A 13,339-nucleotide genomic window follows, 5' to 3' on the forward strand; every position below is an offset into this window, starting at 1 on the left:
TTCATAGCTTTTTTTTTTCTTTAGGTCATGAGCAGTTGTGTAAGTGTATGACTGTGTATGACTGTGTATGTGACAAATATGTATGTGACAAATTGTGTGGATGCTGGTTAAGCATCCACACTATTGAGTTCCTGTTTCTCTTTATTCTTTATACTTTATTGTGTGGATGCTGATTAAGCATCCACACTATTGAGTTTCTGTTTCTGTTTCTTCTTTATACTTTATTGTGTGGATGCTGATTAAGCATCCACACTATTGAGTTCCTGTTTTTCTTTATTTTTTTATTATTGTGTGGATGCTTAACACTTGTTAACTTACACTTGTTTGAGGGTAGGAAATTCGTCCTTCGCTCAGATTTCTTCAGATTTCAAACTCTGGAAATGAACCACTTTTTTCTCTCATCATATCTTTTTGATGGATTTCCACAGAGAACTGAAAATTTCCATGACTGTTCTCCAAAGCCTGCTGTCTCTTACGGTGAAAGAATTTTATCGATACTCCAAATAGATTTAGAGTTAGAAAGCGTTGTTTCAGGGCAAGTCAAGACAGTTTTTGCTTTGCCTCTACTCAGTTATGGTGCATTAGAAGTGAAATATCTTCAATAATTCATATTTTAATAAGAAATTGTCAACACTTTAAGATTCCCCTATCTCTTCTGAACAAAACGGTGTAAGAATGACCATTCTAGCCCCTACGGTTAGGAAAATATGGTCATTTGTTTGAGGGGAATCCTCACTACGAGAAATAGACTACAAAAATCCTGTCTCTGTGCTGCGTGTGTAAAAATGGGAAAAAGTACACAGCCTCTCTGATTGGTGGATTCAAATTTAGCAGCTCCCAGGCTGCTTGACTGACCTAGAAACTTGCTTCTCTCTCCCTGTGTGTGTGTGTGTGTGTGTGTGTTTGTGTGTGCGACACACACTCACAGATAGAGAGAGAGAGAGAGAGAGAAAGCCTTTTTATGGGAGCATCTCATTGTAAGATTATATTTAGAATGGTTGACTGAATTGGATCCTGTGTGTGTGTGTCTCTGTGCATGTGTGTTTCCATATGTGTCCATATTTATGATTGTGTGGCTGTTATATTTTTTTGCCTTTTTTTTCATTGAACAGGTATAGTTGAGGGACCCTTAGCATGTTCATCATTTTTTCAGCTGTCCATTTTGCTTTTCCAATTTTTCTATTTAAGTTATTACTATTGTGCTAAATCACAGCATTTCTGCTGCTTTTTAGTATTTCTCCTAAATCATACTATTTCTGCTATTTTATAAGATTTGTGCTAAATATAATATTTCTGCTACAGCATAGTATTTCTGACAAATATAGTATTTCTGATTAATTATAGTTTTTTCTACCAAATCATTGTACACTATTTCTGCTTTTTATAGGATTATTGCTTAATATAGTATTTTTGCTTAATTATAGTATTTCTGCCATTTTATAGTATTTGTGCTAAAACATAGTATTTCTACTAAATGTAGTATTTCTGGGTAATCGTAGTATTTCTATATATTTCTGCCAGGTCCCCAGAAAGTCAATCCTCTGTGAGGTCTGAGACATTCAAATTTACAAATCAGGGCCTGCACGGCTTCCCAGCCAGCCAATCATATCTGAGGGCTGAGGCATTCAAATTTGCATATTGGGACCTTCACGGCTTGTAAGTCAACCAGTCATCCATGTCATATATCTCTAAAAATTCACATTCATATTTGTATTTTAAATAGACAACACTTGTTGATTCCCCCATCTCTTCTGAGCAAAACGGTCCAAGAACGACCGTTCTAGCCGCTACGGTTAGGAAATTATTGTCATTTGTTTGAGGGAAATCCTCAATATTACAATTCTGCAAACTTTTATCATTTTAGCAGCTTTTCTAATATGGACCTCAGATTCTTGTTAACACTCCATGGCAGAAATACTGTTCCCTTTAGGCTCTGTGTATGTGTGTGTATATCAAAATTTCTCCCATTTTAAAGTATTACGCCTCCATAATTGTATTTCTGTTAAATCAAAGTACTTTTACTACATCTTAGTACTTCTGCTCAACCATAGTATTTCTGCTAAATCATAGTATTTTTGCCAAATCATGGTTTTTGTGCCAAATCATAACATTTGTGCTATGTTATAGTATTACTACTAAGTGGAGGAATTTCTGTCATGTTACAGTATATGTGCTGATTACAGTATTTCTGCTAAATCATAGTATTTCTACTATATTATATTTTTCTTTCTAAATATAGCATTTCTGCTATATAATTGTATTTCTGCTATGTTATAATATTTGTGCTAAACCAGAGTATTTGTGCTGAAACATAGTATTTCTGTACAAATGATAGTATTTCTGTCAAATTATAGTATTTGTACTAAAATATAGTATTGATTTAAAATTACAATATTCATAGTTCATCACAGTGTCTCTGGTAAATCACAGTATTTCTGCTATGTTGTACTATTTTTCTAAATCATAGTGTTTCTGTAATTTTTAAGTATTTTTGGCTAAATATATTCTTTCTGTTATCTTATACTATTTCTCCTAAATTCTTGTATTTTTGAGAAGTTATCATGTTTCTGGTAAGTTACAATATTTGTGCTAAGTTCTGCTATGCTATTGTATTTCTGCCAAGTATTATGTTTCCTCCAAGCTATTGCAGTTCTGCTAAGTTATTACATTTAGCAAAGTTCCTTTGCTTCTGCAACTTTTCAGCTTTTTCAGCTAGTTTTAGCAGACAGCTTCAGCTTTAAAGCGTCCACACAGCATTTTTTGCAGGAAATGCAAATTTTTCTAGTTAATTATAGTATTTGTGCCAAAGCATATTATTTGTGCCAAATCTTAGTATTATTGCTAAATCATAGTTTTTGAGCAAAATCATAGTATTTGAGCATATTCATTCTATTTGTGCCATAGCATAGTATATTTGCTGAATCACAGCATTTCTGCTATGTTGTAGTATTTGTCCTAAATCAAAGTATTTGTACAATGTTTAGGTATTTTTGGTTAAATAAAGTATCTCTGTAATCTTGTACCATGTTTGCTAAATTCCTGTATTTCTGAGAAGTTATCGTGTTTCTGCTGAGTTAATATATTTCTGCTAAGTTCTGCTATGTTATTGTATTTCTGCCGAGTATTATGTTTTCTTTACATTATTGCAGTTCTGCTAAGTATTTACATTTTTGCTAAGTTCGTTTGCTTCTGCAAAGTTATTACAATTTTTTGCAACTTTTCAGCTTTTTCAGCTATTTTTAGCAGACAGCTTCAGCATTACAGCATCCACACTGCATTTTCGCAGGAAATGCAAATTTTTCTAGTAAAGTTTGAATTTGAATTTGAATTTAGTATCAGTCATCAACACAGGACCTGGTGCAATTAAGATGGCCTCAAAGAGCAGCACAGGCCCTAGTGTGATGTAGATGGAATCAGCCATCATCACAGGCCCTGATGTTGTGAAGATGGCCTCAAGCAGCAGCACAGGCATTTGTGTAGTGTAGATGGCCTCTACCAACAGCAGCTAAGGCCATGGTGTAATGTAGTGGGCCTCAGCCAGAACCACAGGACCCGGTGTACTGTAGATGGCCTTAGATAGCAGCACAGGCCTGGGTGTGATGTAGATGGCATCAGCCAGCAGCTCAGACCCTGATGTTGTGTAGAATTCCTCAGTCAGCAGCACAGGCCCTTGTGTACTGTAGATTGTCTCTACCTAGACCAGAACTGGCCATGGTGTAATGTTGATGGCCTGAGACAGCAGCACAGGCCCTTCTGTGCTGTAGATGGCCTCTACCAGCATGAGCACAGGCCATGGTGAGATGTAGATGCCCTCTACCAACAGAAGCTCAGGCCCTGGTTTGATGTTGATGGCCTAAGCTAGCAGCACAGGCCCTGTTGTGATGTTGATGGCCTAAGACAGCAGCAACAGGGATTCTTTTGCAATGTTGATTGCCTTAGCTAGTAGCACAGGCTCTGTTGTGCTGCTGATGGTATCAGTCATAAACACAGGCCCTGGTGTAATTTAGAAGGCTTCAGTTAGCAGCACCTGCCCTGGTGTGCCTTAGATGGCCTCTACCAACAGCAGCTCATGCCCTGATGTAATGTAGCGGGCCTCAGCCATCAGAAAAGCCCTGGTGTAATGTAGATGGCCTCTACCAACAACAGCTCAGTGCCTTGTGTACTGTACTTGGCCAAAGCCAGAAGCACATGTCCTTGTGTGCTATAAATGGCCTCTACCAACAGAAGCTCAGGCCCTGGTGTGATGTAGATGGCCTTAACTAGTAGCACAGGCCCTGCTGTCGTGAAGATGGCTTCACAAGGGAGCACTAGCCCTGTTGCAATGTGGATGGCCTCAGCCAGCAACACACGCCCTGGTTAAATTTAGCCTGCCTCAGCCACTATCACAGGCCCTGGTGTAAGGTGGATGGCATCAGCCAGCAACGCAGGCTCTGGTGAAATGTAGATGGCCGCAGACAGAAGCACAGGCCCTGCTGTCGTGAAGATGGCCTCACAGGGAGCACTAGCCCTGGTGCAATGTGGATGGCATAAGCCAGCAACGCAGGCCCTGGTGTGGTGAAGATGGACTCATAGGGAGTACTGGCCCTGGTGTAATGTGGATGGCATCAGCCACCAACACAGGCCCTGGTGAAATGTATTTGGCCTCAGTCAGTGGCACAGACCCTGTTATAATGTGGATGGCCTAATCTAACAACACTGGCCCTGGTGAAATATGAATGGTATTGGTAAGCAACACACACCCTAGTGTAATGTGGATGGCCTTAGCTAACACCACTGGCCCTGGTGAAATGTGCATGATATCGGCACATGTAAAAGTGAGAAAGGCACTGTCTTGGCAAAAGAAAGCGTTTTTGTACAAGATCATAAAGATAGTTGTAACTTTTGATAGAAGACTCAGATAAAAATATTTATGGCTTATATATTTCTATCTTATAGAATTCAATGTCCCCGTGTTGAGCAAACAGGTTTTGAAGCTGGTTGAGCTAAGGTTTTCAAGTTATTCACATAATGAAAACCTATACTTTGTTTCGGGCGAATTCCCCCATTCAAATGCATGTAATCGTAGGAAACGCACTGTCTTGACGAAATAAAGCGTTTTTGTACAACTTCATATAAATAGCTGTAAGTTTTGATAGAAGACTCAGACACACATATTTATGGTGTTATCTTATAGAATTCAATATTCATCCCCGTGCTGGGCAAACAGGTTTTGAAGCTGTTTGAGCTAAGATTTTCCAGTTATTCACATAATGAAAACCTATACTTTGTTTCGGGCGACTTCCCCCATTCAAATGCATGTAATCGTAGGAAACGCACTGTCTTGACGAAATAAAGCGTTTTTGTACAACTTCATATAAATAGCTGTAAGTCTTGATAGAAGAAGCATACACACATATTTGTGGCTTTCTCTTATAGAATTCAAGATCCCCGTTCTGGGCAAACAGGTTTTGAAGCTGTTTGAGCTAAGGTTTTCAAGTTAGTCACATAATGAAAACCTATACTTTGTTTCGGGCGAATTCCCCCATTCAAATGCATGTAATCGTAGGAAACGCACTGTCTTGACGAAATAAAGCGTTTTTGTACAACTTCATATAAATAGCTGTAAGTCTTGATAGAAGAAGCATACACAAATATTTGTGGCGTTATCTTATAGAATTCAATATCCCCGTGCTGGGCAAACAGGTTTTGAAGCTGATTGAGCTAAGGTTTTCAAGTTAGTCACATAATGAAAACCTATACTTTGTTTCGGGCGAATTCCCCCATTCAAATGCATGTAATCGTAGGAAACGCACTGTCTTGACGAAATAAAGCGTTTTTGTACAACTTCATATAAATAGCTGTAAGTCTTGATAGAAGAAGCATACACACATATTTGTGGCGTTATCTTATAGAATTCAATATCCCCGTGCTGGGCAAACAGGTTTTGAAGCTGTTTGAGCTAAGATTTTCAAGTTATTCACATAATGAAAACCTATACTTTGTTTCGGGCGAATTCCCCCATTCAAATGCATGTAATCGTAGGAAACGCACTGTCTTGACGAAATAAAGCGTTTTTGTACAACTTCATATAAATAGCTGTAAGTCTTGATAGAAGAAGTATACACACATATTTGTGGCGTTATCTTATAGAATTCAATATCCCCGTGCTGGGCAAACAGGTTTTGAAGCTGATTGAGCTAAGGTTTTCAAGTTAGTCACATAATGAAAACCTATACTTTGTTTCCGGCGAATTCCCCCATTCAAATGCATGTAATCGTAGGAAACGCACTGTCTTGACTAAATAAAGCGTTTTTGTATAACTTCATATAAATAGCTGTAAGTCTTGATAGAAGAAGCATACACACATTGTAAGGAGAAAAACCTCAGGAAAGCAAAGAATCACGGGCCCAGAGTTAATTCATGTACATGGACGATTGCCTGACATGTTCCGTCAACTACAGAAACGTGTAGGCAAAGCGCGCCAGGCATCTGGTCAGACTTTATTATATACTGCTTACTCACGTAACACTCATGGGTGGAGTACAAGTTAGGAAAAAACAACTTCTTATCTGGTGCTTGCATACGAGGCTGCACAGGATGCAGCCTTGCAAGACAAAGATGGACAAGTTGATTAACGATCTTGTAGTGGGTTAAAACAATACATGTGGGTGTTGTCTAAACTTGAGAAACTTCCTCATGTGATCACTTTGTTGCAGCTAAAGAATTTGCTGACACACTATGTACAGGCATTACTGTGCAATTTAAATAAGCTAAACATAAAGGTAATAAGGTAAAATCTTTTCACATTCCAGCCTGTTTTTAGCAATTTGAATTGTACGGCAAAACACATATCATTTATCAGGACATAACTTCTTACAACATGTATTTTCAGTTAGTTCATCATAGAATGCATTTGCTGGTTTTTATGGGCAACTTAGACACTTGTATCAGAGTCTACATCATAGTCATCAGTAAGTAACTACTTGTCTTTCACATTTTTAGTTACTACATAATTAGTTGCACTTCATCTTCATTTAACAAATAGGAAAAGAAGTCTTCATGATCTTCATCGGTTTGTGGTACATCTGCGTATGTTGTGAGTGATAAACTCATCATCTGTGAAATTACAGCCTTTAAACAAGGTATAACACAAGTATAAGAAAAGCAAAATAAAATAAAATATAATAAAGTAAAATAAAACCAGGAAAACTCCAACGCCGATCAACAGTCTCTTTAGAATCTGAAGCCATGTTTAAAGAATGTACATTATCTGGCATGTAGGTGCAGCACATGGTGTTGAATAAGACACACAATCCTCCTTTCTCAGCCAGGATCATGTCCAGTGCTACACGATATTGCATTACAGCAATTCAGAGAGCGTCCATTTCTTAGTTATGTCCCTCGTTGACCTTGCAGGATGCATTGAGGAACAAGCCGAATCTATAGTCCAGTGTCTCACTTCTGAGAGCATGTTTTCCAGTCCCTATCCGTGGAAAAAGGGAGTGGAGAACTTTCTGTCCTGTGATAGGAATACTTATGACTCTTCTACTGCAGAAAAAACCCCTCTGTGGAAAGGGTGCTGGGTCCAGTTATCTTACTGCTGTTATGATCCCAGCAGTCTTCAGAGTGTCATCGTATGCACAGTACAGTGACACAGCATTAGGTGATGTTCATAGGAAACTGCTGTCATCACCACCATAGCTTCTGGTTTCTGTGCTTTTCACAGAATCATGATGTCATCCTCGGACTCCCCCTGCGCTGTCGATGGAGCTTGGCACGCTCCCCTCATCCTTCAGGTGCCCGTCTGTTGTCCACAATCTCCTCTGTTGGCCTCTGGAAATCCCCCTTGGCACAGTTCTCATTCCAACGCAGCTTCGTGGTCCTTGCTGCGGCTCCAAAGTCTAATCTTATAATGGGCCCCAACCAGCTCGACCTTTGACCTCAACCACTGCCTGGGCTGTCAACTATGCCTGGAATGGTTCTTGCTTCTCACCGGGCCTCTGAAGATTTCTCAGGAGATGACTGCTGCACCTGTATTTCCTTTCTAGGAGGAAAAACTTCTATTTGGAGAGCATGTCAACAATCATCAAACCACATTCTTTAGTTCAGTGAACTTCACTTATAGGCCATCAAAGCCTCATCTGAACATGGATGCACCACTTGCATAGGTTTAATACCCGTTGAATGAACTGTTAATTACACAAATCGCTGCAAAAATCATATAAAATATAGTTTAATGTTAATTCATTGTTTCATGTTAATCCTGGACCCCTCCTCTTGACGCATGGACACTCCCATGAGTCAACTCATCAAAACCAAATTCCTGTCTTAAAGAAAAAGGTTAGCTAGATCATGTCCCAGGCAACATCAGGGCATCTCCTCCTCTGGAGCAGCACCACTTCGGACCTATAATCCTGCAATAAAAGATGTTAGTGTGATTTGTATATTAAGTTTGCTTAAAAACTGGCTCCGCCAGGAGCCTGCATACACACCATCATGGCCTGAAAAACAAGATCTGGAAGTGAAATCAAAATAACCTTCACATTTTCCCTAAAACACAGTGTAACAGCATCACCAACTCATAACCTGTAAACACAGTTTCTTCACACATAAACCCAGAAATCCTGTAGTAGAAAAACATTAACTAGTTGTTCTGGTATAAATCACATGATCAAATCACAAGGAGAACTGTAATGCTGTAGAAAAGAAATGTAAATGTTAGCGCTGCGCAGGTGTATAGACTCTTTCTCACAGTAATCTCTATGAACAACACAAACCCATGAATAACACACCCCTGGTAGATTCACAAACACAGAAAGTGGCATTTAAAAGTTAAATCGGTATGCAACCTTGGATGTTGCTGTCATCTTTCTGCTCCTGTAAAAAGAAACACATAAATTCATCCACCCTTTTGGCCTGTCTAGGTGGAGGTTAACTTTGAGTCGTGGTCAAGTCTTGTCAGCTTTTACCAGTCAGTCAGTTTGTTTTTATTTCCATTTATTCATTCATTCATTCATCCATTCTTTCTTTGCTGATAGTGGAAACTATCGCCGCATTTGATTTCCACCCTCAGCAAAATGACGTCATTTGAAAAGAAAAAGAAGAATTTTAGATCGGATTACCTCGCTGAATCCTTTTTAGACAGGGACTCTCATTTTCTAATCGTCCCAAATAAGTGGCTTTCTCCTGAGCCCATTTTGATGTGGAGAAACTCACTTGTAACAATTTTCTTGACGACGTATCGTATAGCGCTTCTAATCGTGCAGATCTGCTCAGACAGAGATTATCGAACAAAACTTTCAGTGCACTGTGAAAGTATCAAAATAAAAAGGCCTTGTTACGTCATGACACAAGCTCCTCATCTCAGGAGGGTAAATCATACCATTAGCATGGTTTATCATACTATCATACTAATTGGCAGGCTCAACTTCACAACAAAAGAAAAATCATCAGCTAGATTCACTCCGAACCAACCATCAGCTGCACAACACACAACATAAGCCTAATATGTTATTAGCCATGAGTTTAATCCCCAGATCTGTGCTTCTCACTCATTTAGGCCACACACACCCATTTTATTCAGTTTTCCTTTTTTCCTGTCATCATAAAACATGTGACATGTTGTCATGCACTTCACAAAATAAGTTTGTTCTGACGTATTCAGAGTTGTGTATCTAGGTACAGGATACACTCGCAAATCAAATCAGGAAATTCAGTGTTTTAGAGTCTCCACTCTAACAAACTCCAACACATCTCATTCACTTGTGCTAAGAATTCAGTCACCTTTCATCAATCTAAGAACGATCAACTAATTTGCATATCAGCTATTAACCCACTAAGATGACAGGACAACAGAAATGCATATTCAAAATGTTATCACAAAAATAGAATTTCCCTCATACAGTAAATTACTTGTGCTGCATCAATCAAGCAGAAAGCATCTCCCAATTTACTGTATTAACAACTAAATTTATTGTCTGATTACTGGTTGGTCAAACCAGAATCTTTTTTCCCACAAAAGTTAAACTGTTGTCCTGCAACCTAGAGAGTCAATTTTTTTTATTGGATAAATTCAGCATTTGATAACAAGTGTCTGTTAAATTCACACTATTTTAACACTAATGAGAGATAACAAGCTAATTTTCATTGCATGGGTGTTTGTGTTATTAGGCAGGTTTAATGCATGTCTGTGGAGCTGCATATCCAGCAGAGCATGTTCTTAAAGCTGCCTTTCCTACACATTTCTCTGCTATTATTTAATCATTTTGTAACTAATGTGCTATGAGTCCATTGATCTTTGCATCACACTAAGTGACTTGGACAAGATGGTAAACAGACTCACATGCTTAAGATGTTGTCCAATCTTCATGAGCTCTCTTGTATTTGGAAGTGTTAGTAGGGTTAATGCATGTTCTGCTTGTGTGTGTGTGATTTTGTATGTTTCTTTTTGCAGTGTTTCAGACTCCTTCACAATTTTCCCACTTAAGCAGTCAGTTTTGTTTTTCCCAGGTTTGCTAACCCAAATTTTGATTTCCCAGTTTAAACACCAGCATTCTCACTTACTCTCACTGTTGTCCTCTCCCACTTCAACAGTCCAATAGCAGGCAATTCTCCTTCAGCTTTGTCCTGTGTTTCACTGTCTCTTATTGCCATTTTCTCCAAAAGTGGCAAATGTCAAACTCCAACAGTCTCCTCAAACGTTCTTTTCACATGCACAGTGAATTTGCAGCTTGTTGGGAACACAGTGCCATTCATCCAATCAGGCAGGATGATGGGTTTGCTCTTCTTCTCTGATGCTGTTTGTCCACACTGCTGCTGCTTGCTGGGACTCTTTGCCCAGGACTTTGCTGCTGTCTCTTTATCTGCCATGTTATTGCTCTTTGGAGCTGCATTCCTTGTCTTCAGGGAGGAGTGAGAGCTCGCTTGTGAGTTTGAGAGACGCATGGTGCTGTAAATAAGTCAGCCAGAAACTTGGCCTGAATGTTTCTAATGATGTTAAACTATAACTTTCTTCCGACCGCTGCATGTGGAAAATTGATTCAGGTCTGCTTGTCACCTGAAAGTGACAAACTAAAACATATTCATTATTATTATCACTGCTTAACCAACACACATCTCTCTCTCTCTCTGTTTTCGTGAACTGCAGAAAATGAGATTGTAGTTGCTCTTGGCTGATCAACACAAAACCTTTTTCCTATGATTATTTTTCATCTACAATGTAAATTTTGTCTCTTTTTTACTCTTTTTTTTTCAATAGCTGGTGACCTGCAGAATCACCGTTCTCACAATCAGAGGCAATTACTTTTACACAGCGCACAAAAACACTGTGACGTCAGACACATTCACACTCACTTTTTTCATCTGCGTAAATAAATCATTTGGCCAATGGCATGTGCTATCGTGATCCATAAATATGATCACAAGTTTATTTAACTATTTTTCAACCCTCCAAAACAAATAAACAAAAACATGATGCTATGAACACTCTACACACATGAGTCAAGATGCAGGAAAACTGCTCACGGAAACTCTGCACACTCCAGTTATCACAGTTATCATAGTTCTATTTCCCTCTCTTTGAAGAGTTCTCTGCCAGCTTCTGATCTGATAATGTGTAGCTTGCTCATCGGCTCAGAAAAGACCAAAACGTAACCTCACACAGTGGTTGCGTGATTTGCCCCACAGTGGCAAAGACTTGCACTTTCATATTCAATTCAGCTTCTCCGTCATGTAGTTTTCAGCTGTTTCATACAGGGTTCAGCATATTAGTATGAATACATTAAAGATAAGTTGTAATTTAACCTTTTGTTTATGTTTATTTTACTTTATTCCTCTTGTATTTATATCTATTCAGTCGGGTCTGTTTCCAACCCTTTTTAAACTACTTTGATCTCCAGTTTTTACTTGATGAGGGATTATTATGTTCTTCCTGATATGGGGGAATGTATAACGGGTGGTGCTGCAGATGCGGCTGCAGGAACGGGTGGTGGATTAATAAAAGGATTTCGAGGACTGCACAGTGTCTCGTCTGATTTTACGTTGAATACTGTTTTACACGCCCCCGTATCACAGAGTGCGATCAATAACATACCATTAACGTGTACTGTGATCTCGGGTTTGTCTACAGCTTGTGAAACTAATTGGTGAACATTGAACACCTCTGTGTCTTCCTCACTTTCCTCAGCTTGTTCTCTATCCTCTAGTCATTCATCCTCATGCTGACGCCTTCCTGTCCCTGACCTGCAATTCCTTGAGAAATGACCTTCCTCTCCACATGTCCAGCATTTGTTATCTTTCTCCTCACCATCTTGTTCTGAGCGTCTGTAACCTCTCCCTCTGTAACTTCCTCTGCCTCTTCTCTGTCCCTGCCTTTGTCCCCTGAATCCTCCTGAAAATGCAATAAATCCTGTGGCTGGATCTACTGTGAAAATACCTGCGTCTTTCTCTTTTTTTGTAACTACACGGAAAGCATGTTCTGCATACTGCAAAGCCTCAGGTAGAGGCCCTGTGTTCCTGGTCACCCAGTGTTTCTCTACGTATGTTTTTATGGCAGGTATTGCTGCCGTTGGTGCAGGAAGTGATGCTGGTGCATAAGGTTGAGGGTGGCCGCACGCAGCTTGAGTTCCGCCTAAAAGGGGATTTTGCATTTTTGATTGCTTAGCTTTCCGTTGCTGTTTTTTATTTTTATTTTCTTGACGTCTATTTACTTCCTCCTCCCAGGCTGCATGAAGCTGCAATTCCTGTGCACGTCTACCTTTCTTTTTTAAGTTCTTTGTGTCATTTAGTTCCTCTACTAAAGCTTCTTTTAGCTGAGTTACAGCTGAGGGGTTGCATTTTCCTTCCCAGCTGGGACATTTTGTTTTCTTAGAATTTCTCCATCTACAAACACTAATTTTTCCGGCGCCTGGACATTTTTTCTCTAGCCACTGCTCGTCAGCAGTGAGTTTGAGGGGCTGATTACCCATTATCACACAACTGCAGAGCCGTCTCTGGCACAAGACGCAGGGGTGGTTGCTGACACGCCCTTCTACTTCGCGCTACTCACGAAGCGGTGCCAGTTTTATGGGATGAAACCCAACCTTTCCCCTTTGTCACCAGTACTTGAGCTCCTTACAGTAAATGAAAAGACAGTAAAAATGGAAGTAGTTCAGCAACTTAATGTGCTGTCAAAAAAATTAACTTACTTCCGACACACAGAAAACACAGACATTTATACACAGTCGCGCAGATCCTTACGGCGGATCACTCCTAAACCCTTACGGCGGGTGAGACCTTTAACGTGTTTTACTTTACAATCCTTTCGGCGGATTAGTCCTATGAGCTCTTACAGTGGGTCAACCTTATTACACGTATTTTTTAA

This window comes from Neolamprologus brichardi, chromosome 20, assembly GCF_056152115.1.
Source record: "Neolamprologus brichardi isolate AB-2024 chromosome 20, ASM5615211v1, whole genome shotgun sequence".
Taxonomy (NCBI): Eukaryota; Metazoa; Chordata; class Actinopteri; order Cichliformes; family Cichlidae; genus Neolamprologus; species Neolamprologus brichardi.